Here is a 13,206-nt window from a genome sequence, read left to right on the forward strand (position 1 = left end):
AGAAAGGGAGAGATCACCTCGTTCCTGTTGGAGAGCTCAGTTACCAGTGGCGAATATTGAATCTAATTGATGGAAATATCATAAAAGTAGTGAGGAAGGTTGTTATTTCACACAGATTATGGTCGGGACCTGGGAGTCACACATGGAGTAGAGGCAGAAACTCTCAAACCATTTTAAAAAGGTGCCCGGATCTGCACCTGAAGTCCTACAGCATCTGGAGAGACAGAACTAGGACTTTAAAAAACAATGTTACAATGCGGACAGTGTGATCTCCTCTGTACTGTGCTATTTTCTGAAGTTTTAGATTAGATTAGGTTACTTACAGTGTGGAAATAGACCCTTCGGCCCAACAAGTCCATACTGACCCGCCGAAGTGCAACCCACCCAGACCCATTTCCCTGCATTTACCCCTTCACATAAAACTACGGGCAATTTAACGTGGCCAATTAACCTAACCTGCACATTTTTGGACTGTGGGAGGAAACCGGAGCACCCGGAGTAAACCCACGCAGACACAGGGAGAACGTGCAAACTCCGCACAGAGAGTCACCTAAGGTGGGAATTGAACCCGAGTCTCTGGCGCTGTCAGGTAGCAGTGCTGAGCACTGTGCCACCGTGCCGCCCACGAAGGTTTCGAAGGTTACCAACATCAGATAGGATCAATACGCAGTGATGAGGGGTGAGGGCAGGGAGGAGCAGCGTGTAAATTGATGAGCATCACAATAATACTGATCCCATCCTTTTTACACAATGTTACTTCCCTGTGTTTTCCTATTTACCCTTCCTGTGTAAATGGGGAAACCCTTTGATTATCCAGATCTGTCGTGGTCACACTGCAGCCCCATCTCCATAATGACAGCTACATCTGACCTGGTTCACACTATTTAAAGCTACCATTTCACTGGCCTTGTTCAAAGGTTCCCAGCTTCATTCTTGCCCCATTGAAGGCTGCTCTTAGTCAACTAATGTTTCTCACGCTCAATTATTGCATATCATTCTGTACCATCATTCTGAACTTTACAATAAAATGATCGCTGTGCCCCAAAACGTTCCCCTACTGACACTGGATCCACTTGCCCCACCTCTTGTCCAATAGTACATGCTCTCTTGGGCTGGATACATACTCCTGCAGTGAGCTCTCCTCCACGTAATCCAGGAACACTTGACCCTCATGATCCCTCACCACCAGTATCCCTGTCTGTATCTGGAAACATTAGGTTTCTCAGTATAACTAACCTGTAGTATTGTCATCGCCCTCGAATGATCCTGCATATTTATTCTCCATCATTTCTTTGGTTGCTGCCCGACAGACTGTACCTCAAAGTGTAATTGTATACTTGTTGTGTTTCTCCAGCCAAATTCATTGTGTCCTTGGACGGATCCTCTTTCTCTTGGACCCATTAACTAATGCTAATCTAAACCAATACTTCTACCTTCATCCTTTTCCTTCCCTTCTATCATATTGGAATCCTTTATACTCAGCAATATTTAACACCCATACATGTCATTCCTTGAGCCAACTCGAGGTGATCAGTACTTCAGATTACCACACAGCAATCTGCAACTGGAACTCCCCACACTCCGAGTATTCATGTCCATGCAGAGTACCTCAGATTAAGGCTTTCTTTCTTACTCCATCTTCCAGTGTTAAACTTGTTGTAAATTAGTACCAACTATATCTCCCATTATTTTGAGAATCCTGGTAGTCTCCTCTACTATTTCTTTTTGTATCCTAAGCACACACCATGTTATTTTCAATCCCTCCCAAACCCCCAGTAAGAAATTCAGTCCCAGCTCTGTCACGTTAGCCCATCCAGCTTGTACAGTTGCTGCCTTCCCCAGAACTAGTCCCAATGTCCCAGGAATCTGAAGCCCGTCCTGCTGCACCATCGTTTCAGTCTCACTCTCATCTACCTAAAACTCCGAGTCCTGTTCTGACTTTTACACGGAACTGCGAGTATTCCAGGGATTGCTACATTTTCAGACCTGCTTGCTAACCATGCACCAAGCTCCCAAAATTCTGACTCCCAGACCACTTCACCCTTCCTACCCAGGTCAATCCTACCAACATGGACATGACCTTCGACTGCTCACTGTCCCCCAGACCAATGTCCTGCAGACACAATAACATTCTTAACCCCACTACACTGGAATTACAGACACGCTGACACCTTCTTCACTTTCCTGTCTCCCCTGTGACTATTGTTCCTCCTTCCTTCTCCCTACCCTCCTGTACAGTCAGGCTGCTTGTGGGGCCACCGCCCTCCCTTGAGCAGCCTACACCTTCATCAGCTTCCAAACTGGGAAATTGTATTGGGAGGGAGACACCATGATATTCTTGTATTCACTGACTGTTTACCTCCGATTGCCTAGTCCCCCAGACCCTTCCTCCTTCCAGGCAGTCATATCTGCAGGGTGGTCTGCTGTGTGTGCGTGCTATCCACTTACCTCTCAGCATCACAGATGCCCCAGAGTCTGTAGTCGCTATCTGAGCTCTATGACCCAATGTCCATCTAGGACACGAGCAGGGGCTATGATTTCCCAATGTAACAGATGACATTTTCCATCTGCCGAATATGTCTTGCCATGTCTTAAAATGTAACATGTCTGGAGAAACTTAATTAATTACTTAGAATGAAGTTAACATTCGGGAAATAACAATATGGTTAAGTCCCTTATTCAACTGTGGCTTACTGAGGGTAATTTAGTATATTGGCTCACAATTCACTTCTCCATCTTATTTCTGTGTTCAACCCTTATTTGAGAAGTTGAAAAAAAATTGCTAACGTATAGCAATTAACTGGCTAATAACGGTGTTTTTATCAGCCAATGAACTTACAGCCTTTTCTGTGATGGCTCTTGCACTTCTTTCAAACTCAGCGTAGGCAGATCCCAGTAGTATAAAGTTATCTCTGTGACTCCCATGAACTTGTAATCCTTCAGATCCCACTCCACTCCGCTCCCTCACATTGTCACCGTCTCTGTGACACCCAGGGAAGTGTAATCCTCCAGCTCCCACTCCACTCCGCTCCCTCACAGGGTCACCGTCTCTGTGACTGCCAGGCACGATTAGGCTTTGATCCTCAAGCTGATTTATACCCTCCCACTTTTCTGCCTCTGTAACTCCCAGGCGTGAGTTAGCCGCATGCTCCTGCTCCAAGTTGTTCTATCACATGGTCACTCCCTCTGTGATTCGGTGCTGATTTCGAGCCTCCTGCTCTGCTGTTTCTCCAACTCCAAGTCCCAGTCGGCCTCGATCCTCGTTGCTAATGTATATTCTCCCGCTCTGTGCTGCTCTCGCTCAGGTTCTCTCCCCTTGTGACTCCCAGGTAATCATAGGCCTCAAGCCTCAGCTGAGATTTATAACATCCCATTCCACATTGCTCTCTTACAGGATCGCTGTTGTGCATGGAAGATAGTGGAAAAGAGGAGGATTAGACAGAGCAGAGGGTGTTACAGTGATTGAGCGAACTATATGGGATGTAACAGGTTTTCTGGGGAGCTACACAGACCTGCAGCAACTTAAGAAGTTTACTGGAAGATACAGAGTTTCAGACATTGAAGAAGGCAAAGGAAATAGAGAGATTGTGGCGTGTTCATGACTTTGTAGAGTCTTTCCGAGCTGCTTACAGAGATGTGTAGACTTCAACAAATGCAAATTGACATCCAGCAAGGGTTGTCTTCGTCCTGGAGACTTGGTTGGAGACTTGGATGTGAGAGACTTGGATGTGACAGAGTGAGAAGACTTGCAGTAACTGGGGGGAATATAAACCTTTGGGGCACTGGTGCTTTTCAAGGATCCTCAGGAAATGAGGAGGTGCAGAGAATTGGTGCATTCCACATAGTGGGATTGTAGGAGCTGGAACTCCTGAGATGAATAAGGAGGAAGAAATTTGCCAATTTAACACATGCAACCATTGTAATTACAGCGATTTAGTAAGGGAATCTGTGCTATCATTGATTACAGTTATATGGAGAGTAACAGAAACTGAAGGGGTTAAAAATTTAAAAAGGGAGAATTTTTTGGTGATCAGAAGTTTAAACAAGAATAAAGAAATTTTAGTGATCTATAGCACAGATGGGAATGGAAGAGGTGAGATATTGTGAGGAACTGTCATTTATATGGCGGGGAGGATGTCAGATATGAAAGGGAGAGCTGCATTCTCTGTATGCAGTTACAGACATGAGGAGTGTTGCAGCGCTTGCTGTGGCTGCACAGATAACAACATTTCAAACAGCTGGTGCAGTGGCTCAGGAAGGCATCTTACGACGACCTTCTCAGGGACAGCTCCAAATCAACAATAAATGCTGGCTCAGCCAACAAAGCTCATGTTCACCAATGAATAAAGGAATAAAAGATCTACAAGTAGCACTGAGGTCACTCAGGAAGGCCCTTTCAACAGCATTTCATAAACCCAGAACCACTATACCCTGGAAGGACAGGAGTTCCAGGTGCATGGGAACACCAACATTTTCAAGGTGCCCTCCAAGACACGCTACATCCTCCCAGCACTGTGTCTGTCCCGACAACCAAAGGACTGCAGTGGGTCAGGAAGCTAGCTTACCATCTCCTTCTCCAGGGAATCACAGATGGGAAGGTAACGGTGAAACTCCGCTGTTGACAGCCAGACAGAAAAATTAAATCCAGCAGTGGGTGTGAAATGAAATTTCCGTTTCAGAACAACATGCTGAGCATGGATAGAGGATTTGTCTGGCACAAGGTAGAGAGTGTGAAGAAAGGGGTCTTTTTCACGTTGGGAACTGGTGATGAGCGGAGCTCCGCAGGAGTCAGAGTTGGAACTACACTCTACACATAGTCATAGAGAGATGTACAGATGGAAACAGACTCTTCAGTCCAACCCATCCATGCCAAACAGATATCTCAACCCAATCCATTCCCACCTGCCAACGTCCGGCCCATATACCTCCAAACCCTTCCTATTCATATACCCATCCAAATGCCGCTTAAATGTTGCAGTTGCACCAGCCTCCACCACATCCTCTGGCAGCTCATTCCATACACGTACCACCCTCTGCGTGAGAAAATTGCCCCTTAGGTCTCTTTTATATCTCTCCTATCTCACTATAACCTATGTCCTCTAGTTATGGATTCCCTGACCCCAGGGAAAAGACTTTGTCTATTTATCCTATCCTATCCATGCCCCTCATAATTTTGTAAACCTCTATAAGGTCACCCCTCAGCCTCCAGCACTACAGGAAAACAGCCCCAGCCTGCTCAGCCTCTCCCTGTAGCTCAAATCCTCCAACCCTGGCAACGTCCTTGTAAATCTTTTCGGAACCCTTTCAAGTTTCACAATATCTTTCCGATAGGAACGAGACCAGAATTGCACACAATATTCCAATAGTGGCCAAACCAATGTCCTGTACACCCGAAAATGACCTCCCAACTCCTGTACTCAATACCCTGACCCATAAAGTAAAGCATACCAAAGGCTTTCTTAACTATCCTATCTACCTGCGACTCCAATTCCAAGGAGCTATGAACCTGCACTCCAAGGACTTTTTGTTCAGCAATACTCCCTAGGACCTTACCATTAAGTGTATAAATCCTGCTAAGATTTGCTTTCCCAAAATGCAGCATCTCGCATTTATCTGTATTGGACTCCATCTGCCACTTCACACCCCATTGGCCCATCTGGTCCAGATCCTGTTGTAATTTGAGGTAACCCTCTTCGCTGTCCACTACACCTCCAAGTTTGGTGTCCTCTGCAAACTTACTAACTGTACCTCTTAAGCTCGCATCCAAATCATTTATGTCAATGGCAAAAACATAGAGGGTCCAGCACCGATCCTGTGGCACTCCACTGGTCACAGGCCTCCAGTCTGAAAAACAACCCTCCACCACCACTATCTGTCTTCTACCTTTGAGCCAGTTCTGTATCCAAATCGCTAGTTCTCCCTGTTTTCCGTGAGCTCTAACCTTGCTAATCAGTCTCCCATGGGGAACCTTGTCAAACGCCTTACTCAAGTCCATATAGATAACATCTACTGCTCTGCCCTCATCAATCTTCTTTGTTAATTCTTCAAACAACTCAAACAAATTTGTGAAACATGATTTCCCACGCACAAAGCCATGTTGACTGTCCCGAATCAATCCTTGCCTTTCCAAATACATGTACATCCTGTCCCTCAGGATTCGCTCCAACAACTTGCCCATACCATTAAGAGTCTGGACAAAAGATGTGTAGGGCTACGAGAAATATGTTTCCAAGGAAGATTCCAGGGATGAAATTCGTATCATATGAGGAGCAGGTGAAGTCTCTGGGTCTGCACTTGATGTAGTTTCAAAGGAAGCGGCAGAATCTCATGCAAACTTACAGATTAACGGGGGGGGGGGGGGGGGGGGCTGGATGGAGTGGACGTGGGCAAGATGTTTCCACGAGCAGGAGAGACTAGGGGCCAAGGGCACAGATTCAGAGTGAAGGGACGACTCTTTAGAATAGACATGTGGAGGAATGTATTCAGCCAGAGGGTGATGGATCTGTGGAACTCACTGCTTCAAGGGGCTGTGTGTCCGAAGTGATTCAATGTGTCTAACTCAGAGATAGCTATGTTCTTGATAAGTAAGGAGATCAAGGGTAATGGGGGTTAGTGAGAGAATAGAGTTGAGAAACAATTCAGCCATAATCAAATAGTGGAATAGACCCGATGGACCGAATGGCCTAATTCTGCTCCTATACATGATGGTCTTCTGGACTGCGCTTTTTCCATAGGTTTCTAAGTGTGTAGTTAGCATTTTTAGCATGTCGTTAACCATACATTCCAGCACCTTCCTGATTATTGCTGTCACCTCTTGGTTTCAGATCAACTGCAGAAAGCTACATCACAGAGTAACGTGGGAATCCTTGTGCATAAATTTCAGAAAGGTAGCATACAGGGCCAGCAGGTCATAGAAAAGGCAAATGGAAAGCTGCTGACATTGATTCCAAAGAGAATGGAGAATAAAAATAGGGAAGGCTTGTAACAATTATAGAGGACTCCAGTCAGCCCACACTGAGAATACTGTGAACAGGTTTGGTCCCATAACTGGAGGGAAAATGTCCTTGCATTGGAGGCAGCCCAGAGAAGGTTCACCAGGCTGTTCTTCAAAATGGAGGGACATTGTTAAAAAGAGGTGGACAAGGTTGAACTTGCAGTCGTTAAATTTTAGAAAATGAGGCAAAAGTATTGATAAACTGAAGATTCTTGTGTTCTTCCAGATTCGGTACTGAGACATTGTTTTCCTGAGCAGGGATCTGTAACCGGAGATAAAGGGGAAGACAGACACCAGAGAAACTACCAGAGAAAAGCTGGGTTGGAGAGACGGGAGGATGTTACACAGTTCGGGTGATTGGAGACCACTGTTAGTTGTTTGACATCAAATAGGTTGTCGGCCTGAAAGATATCAAGGACAGATACAGGGTTATCAGTCCTGAGAAAGTTACAGATATTGGGAGGAATATAAGGACTAGAGATTAAACAGATAGGGGTGGTTGTTGCAGCTTCAGGAGATACAGAGACTGGGACGTGTGTTGGGGCTAGAGATTATATAGATATTGGTGGTAGTTGGAGCTACAGAAGGTTTTAGAGAAAGAGAGGGTTTTTGGGATGGTATTTGGAGCTACCAGAATTTATAGAGAAAGGGAGGATTGGAAGAACTGGAGATTACATAGATGGGGTGGTAGTTGAAGCTGCAGGAGTTTATCGAGACCGGGATGATTATTGGTGCTGGGGATTACACTGACATGCACAACAGTTGGAGCTGCAGGAGTGAGTGAAATAGGGAGGGTTGAAGGGGCTGGATCAGTTCACACAGCCGGGGAGAAGTGGCGGGATTGGAGGAGCCAGAGATACTGAGGGTTGTACGGCTGCAGGACTTCAGAGAGCTAGTGAGAACTGTGAAGGCAGGTTTGAAGAATTCCCATTAGTTAACAGACATTTGGAGTGCTGTGCTGGAGGAGGTTACAGAAATCGACAGGATTGCAGATACTGGAAGATATTACAGAGAGTGAGCCGTATTATTTGAGGAGGTTACAGCGACAGGATGCGGGGAGGAGTTGGAGGCTGCTACAGGTGTTAAACATGCTGCAAGGGATCAATAACCTTACATTGATCAGGGGAGTGGAAGCTCTGGAGATAATGAATGAGAATTGCAGTAACTGAAGAATATCACAAAGATGTGAAGTAACATATGAGTTAGAGAAGTTATGACATGAGATGAGCTGTATTCAATGGAGTCAGGAAAGATGCAGGGAGATCTGAAGGGACTACAGGTGATCAAAAGGACAGTGAGGCTTCTCAGTGTAGGATTTGGGCAGTTCATGCAGACAGGGAGCATTTTCTGGAATTGTGCTATTTGCAGAGATTAAGAGAGTTGTATAGAATTGAGGAATGAACAGAGATATGGAAGGCTGTAGTTAATGAAGACTTTTGTTGATGTCAGACGCTGAGGTTCTGGAAATTAAATGTACCGGAAAGCTGAACAATCTGTCAGAGCTTACAGAGACAGGAACAGCAATAGTGCCTGGAGACACTAACACAGATAGGGAGCATTGGACACACTCGAGTAGGTTTCTGCTTTAGGGATGGTTGTAGGGGAATGTAACGTTTACATCGATAAGGGTGTAAGAGCTGGAGAAGAGTATGGATAAGATAAGATTGGTGGGGAGAATTGAGGAGCTTAAATTGACAGGGTGGGTGATAGTGACGGGAAGATGTTAAATAGATAGCCAGGCTTGTAGAAACTGATCGGAAGAGTGACAAGCATTGGAGTTGGTTCTACAGATCGGGGGTGTTGCAGGGACCTGAGAGGATTACGCAGACATGGAGGATTGTAGGATGTCCACATTTTCAGAGTGTTTCAGGACTGGAAAAGGTTACACAGCTAAGGAGGGATATTGGAGCTGTGGTGAGAGAGAAACTTTTCAGGTTGTCAGGTGTATGTTGATTTTAACGAATATAGAGGGCCTTTAAAGAAATAGTTTTAAGCTAAGATATAACTTTGAGTATTGTAGCTTGACCACAAGAGAAGTAGGAGGGGCATTTCACAATAAGGTTATAGTTTTTAGGTCCGCTTTTTGGACTATCAAAATAATAAAGGATGATCTCAGAAGTCAGCAGGTTAGAAAAGAGGAATTGGATGAAATGACAGAAAGGCTGTAACGAACAAGGACAGCCAAATCCGACAGATTTAAAAGGAAAACAAGTGAGGTATTTAATAAGTATGATTAACTTAGGCTTGGGTGCAGGGAATTACCAAATGAGGGAATAACGGGCGCAAGTAATAACCAAATAAGGGGATAGAAAGAAATAGGCACTTATGATAGGTTTATTGCTTAGTGTAGGGGTGTCACGAGACCTCTCAGAAAAGGGTCTCATAAAAAACTCTGTATTTTACTGTTGGGTGTGACTCTCCTCGTAGAGCCACCCATCTTCAAAGATGTTCGAATAAATGTACTGCTTCGGAACTCTTTGACTGGGACTGGAAATTATTGATTAAGTGGGTTCGTTTCTCACAATTGGGGGCTCGTCCGGGATGAACTTCAGCTCCTGAAAAGGCTCCCACAGTCGCTAACTGAGAACGTGCGCCCCTTTCCCCGTTTTTCAGCGGTGGATGGCTTGAGGGATTGCCTAAATTAAATCCTTTAAGAATCGTTCCGAACCAGTTGGCAGTGAGTGTGTGTACTTTGAGTTGGACTCAAGGGGTCCTTGGGTGGGACCCAAGGGGGAAGGCACAACCGGAAGACGTCTTATAGCCAGGTAGCTCTGTGCACAGACCAAGGTAAGAAAACTGACTTTTAAGTATTACCTTGGTGGCTGGGTCTTGGGTTTTAGTAGTTATGAGGAATTAACGAAAGTAACCTGGGAGTTCGGGAGTACCAAACACCTAACTCGAGTTGGACTCGAGGTTTCTGGTTCATAGGGGTGGGACCCCTAACTCGATTGCCTTTTCGCGATTTACAAGGACACCAGAATCACCTGACAGGGGTCAGGCTAACCCCTAAAACGTGCCCTAACTTGAGTTGGACTCAAGGATTTTCTAGGGAAAGATTCCTCAGATTCTGAAGGGATTGGATCTCTATTGGGAGAGGTGATTGAGGCCACTGGATGGTGAACAAGAGTGAAATAAGTTGTGCAACAAGTAGTAAAGGAAAATCCTCCGTTGAGAAGGGAGGCGTTCCTGGCAACATTCCTCGACAAAGTCCATTGGGTAAGATGTTGGGAAATTGGAAACAAAATGAACACACACGACAAAAAGCTAGAAAGAAGTTGATTAAGTATTGTTCTTTTGTATGGACTAAGGAACCTATTCTTCGTCCTGCCGTCTTCTGGCCAAAGTATGGGTCGGACAAAGATTGCGTTTGTCAATATTTAAATTTATATGTTAATGAAAAAGAACCCTTCAGTCAGGAGGAGTCTGATTATGCCTCCTGTTGGGAGGGTGGATCTAAAATACGGATGTGCATTGTAAAAATAGATGAAAAAAAATCCCTTGTTCATCACTTCTATCCCCATGAGAGGTATTAGATAATTTACCCCCCACCATTTGGAAGAATCCAACAGCCCATGGCGGTTTCTGGTACGAGTCAGGTGCAGGCAGTGGGACTGGGGCAGGTGGATAAAGGTCCCACCACGTCTGAGACAGAACAGGAAATAGATAAATGTCAGGTGCCGATTGCAAAAAGCACCAGAAGCCAAATGGAAAGATTAGAAGAAAGTGAAGGGAGGCGGAAGAAATGTTGGTCCAAAATATGTTTCCATTAAGAGATGTCCTGATCGGGGAAAGAGAAATTGGATTTGATCATGCCTCTTTAACTAGTGGGGACGTAAGTTCCTTTAGAAAAGAAATGAAAATACTTATAGAAGACCCGGTAGGTTTGTCAGAACAAATTGATCAATTCCTGGATCCACATGTATATACTTGGACAGAATTGATGTCCATACTAAATATTTTATTTCGTGGAGAAGAAAGAGGGTTGATAAGGAAAGCAGCATTTGGGGTCTGGGACAGAAACACCCCATGGGAACTGAAGGGGCAGGTCAGGCAGAGGATAAGTTCCCCTTAAGAGACCCCAATTGGGATCATCAAAACAAGAAGATAGGGAAAAGCTGAAAATTATGAACAGTTTATTAATAAGAACAATGGAGAAGCAATTGAATGTATTTGAGGTACGTCAAGGAAAGGAAGAGAGTCCTTCAGCGTTTTTACAAAGACTGAAGAACTCTATGTGCAAATATTCTGGGATGGATTTAGAGGGGCCAGTAGGGGAAGGATTGTTGAAAATACACTTTGTGACTATTCAAAAGAAAATACAGAAAATATTGAGATGGAGTGAGAAACCATTACATGATTTGCGGAGGGAGGCTCTGAGAGTACTTGTAAGGAGAGAGGACGAAAAACAGAAACAAAAGACAAAAAAGACTGAAACACAGGAAATAGATAACCGACGGAATATGTGGCCAAATGAGAAAAACCAAGGGTATGGTAGAGGAAGGGGGATACCCTAGAAGTAAGCGGGAATAGATTGGCAGATGAGGCAGCTAGGGTGGTGGCCATGAGTCCACCAGAGGCAGGAATATGTCCCCTGATACCTTCGCTCCCTGATCCTACGAGTACTCCGTTATTTAATAGTAAGGAGTAGGAGGAACTTAAAGATATTAGGGAGGTCGACCACCTGGGCTACGACCATTTCAGAATATCCAGGTAAAATATACCGAGTTACCCCGCGTGGGAAGGTTGGGGCTCGTTGACCATATGTCCAGATGGTTTGAGGCATACCCCTTGGCTACAGCCACCGCGAGTGGGGTATTCAAGGTGATTCTTGAACAGGTAGTTCCCAGATAAGGGGTAGTAGAACATATAGACTCAAATCAAGGTATCCATTTTACTTCTAAAGTATTACAGGAGACAATGAAGAATTTAGGAATCTCCTGGGAATTTCACAGCCCTTGGCTCCCATCCCCATCAGGAAAGGTTGAAAGAATGAATCAGGCGCTGAAAAAGCAACTATCTAAATTAGTACTTGAGACCAAACTCCCGTGGGCAAAGTGTCTACCCTTGGCCCTCCTATCGGTGCGAATAGCACCGAGAAACGACTTGGGATTGTCCCCAATGAAATATTGTTCGGCTCACCTTATTTGGGCACAAAAGGGATAGTTCAAATTAATGAACAGAAGTTAAAGAAGTATATACTAGCCCTGTCCGGTTCTCTATCTTTTCTTTAAACTCAGAGTCAGCTTGCCCAGACGCCACCCCCTTGACTTTGCAGTGCATCCGCTCAGACTGGGCGGTTGGGTACTAATCAAATCGTGGTCGCAGACGAAACTTCTGCCAGACTGGGAAGGTCCGTATCAAGCCCGCCTCATGACAGAGACGGCTATTAGGATAGCTGAAAAGGGCTGGACGCATTATACAAGAATCAAAGGGCCAGTGAAGCCCCCGAACGACAAGGGAATTTGGAGGGCAGAGTCAACAACGGAACCGCTTCAACTCAAGTTAAAGAGAACTGTTTAATGGACTGTTTAATGGACTCATAAGTGATTGTTTGTACAGTTGCAACGTCATTGCGGGATAAGTTTCTGTCAAATTGTTGGTTTAGTCTCTCGGCACGCCCTTTTCACGAATGGAGAGAGTGTGTAGTTTATCCTTTTAGCTCCCCTTCCTTGATTGCATTTTAGGAAGAACGTCTTATGTGGTACTAATGGTCCCCGGGAGTACCAATCCCCATGTCATAGAAGCCGATATTTGCAGTTGGTAGATTGTGGGACTGTGGAAAGTCAGAGGAAGTATAGTAACTCAGCAATTCATCTCAAATCCTATGGAGGTTACTCAGTACAAAATGGAAAGAAATTAGACCTCAAACTCTCTGACCTCCTGGGCCCCATGGCAGAGATGGCTGCTCTTGGTGATAGGAACACATTTCATGGTAAGGGCAAACCTTCGGAAAATCCACTCATCCAAGTACACCGAAGTCCTGTACGGCCTCCCCCTGATTGTCCAGACCAAAGGTGCAACCCAGTGTACATTACAGTAAAGAATATCCTAACATTTATCTTTTACTTTCAAGAATAACAGTTTTCTGAGAATAAAAAGACTTTGGCCAATCTCTGCAGAGAAATCTATTTTATCTCCTCTCTTTTTCTGAAGACAACGTATGTGTTTAGGGGATAGGTGCACTTATACATCTATATTAATGGCTGGATACA

Source organism: Chiloscyllium punctatum, chromosome 17 (assembly GCF_047496795.1).
Source record: "Chiloscyllium punctatum isolate Juve2018m chromosome 17, sChiPun1.3, whole genome shotgun sequence".
NCBI lineage: Eukaryota > Metazoa > Chordata > Chondrichthyes > Orectolobiformes > Hemiscylliidae > Chiloscyllium > Chiloscyllium punctatum.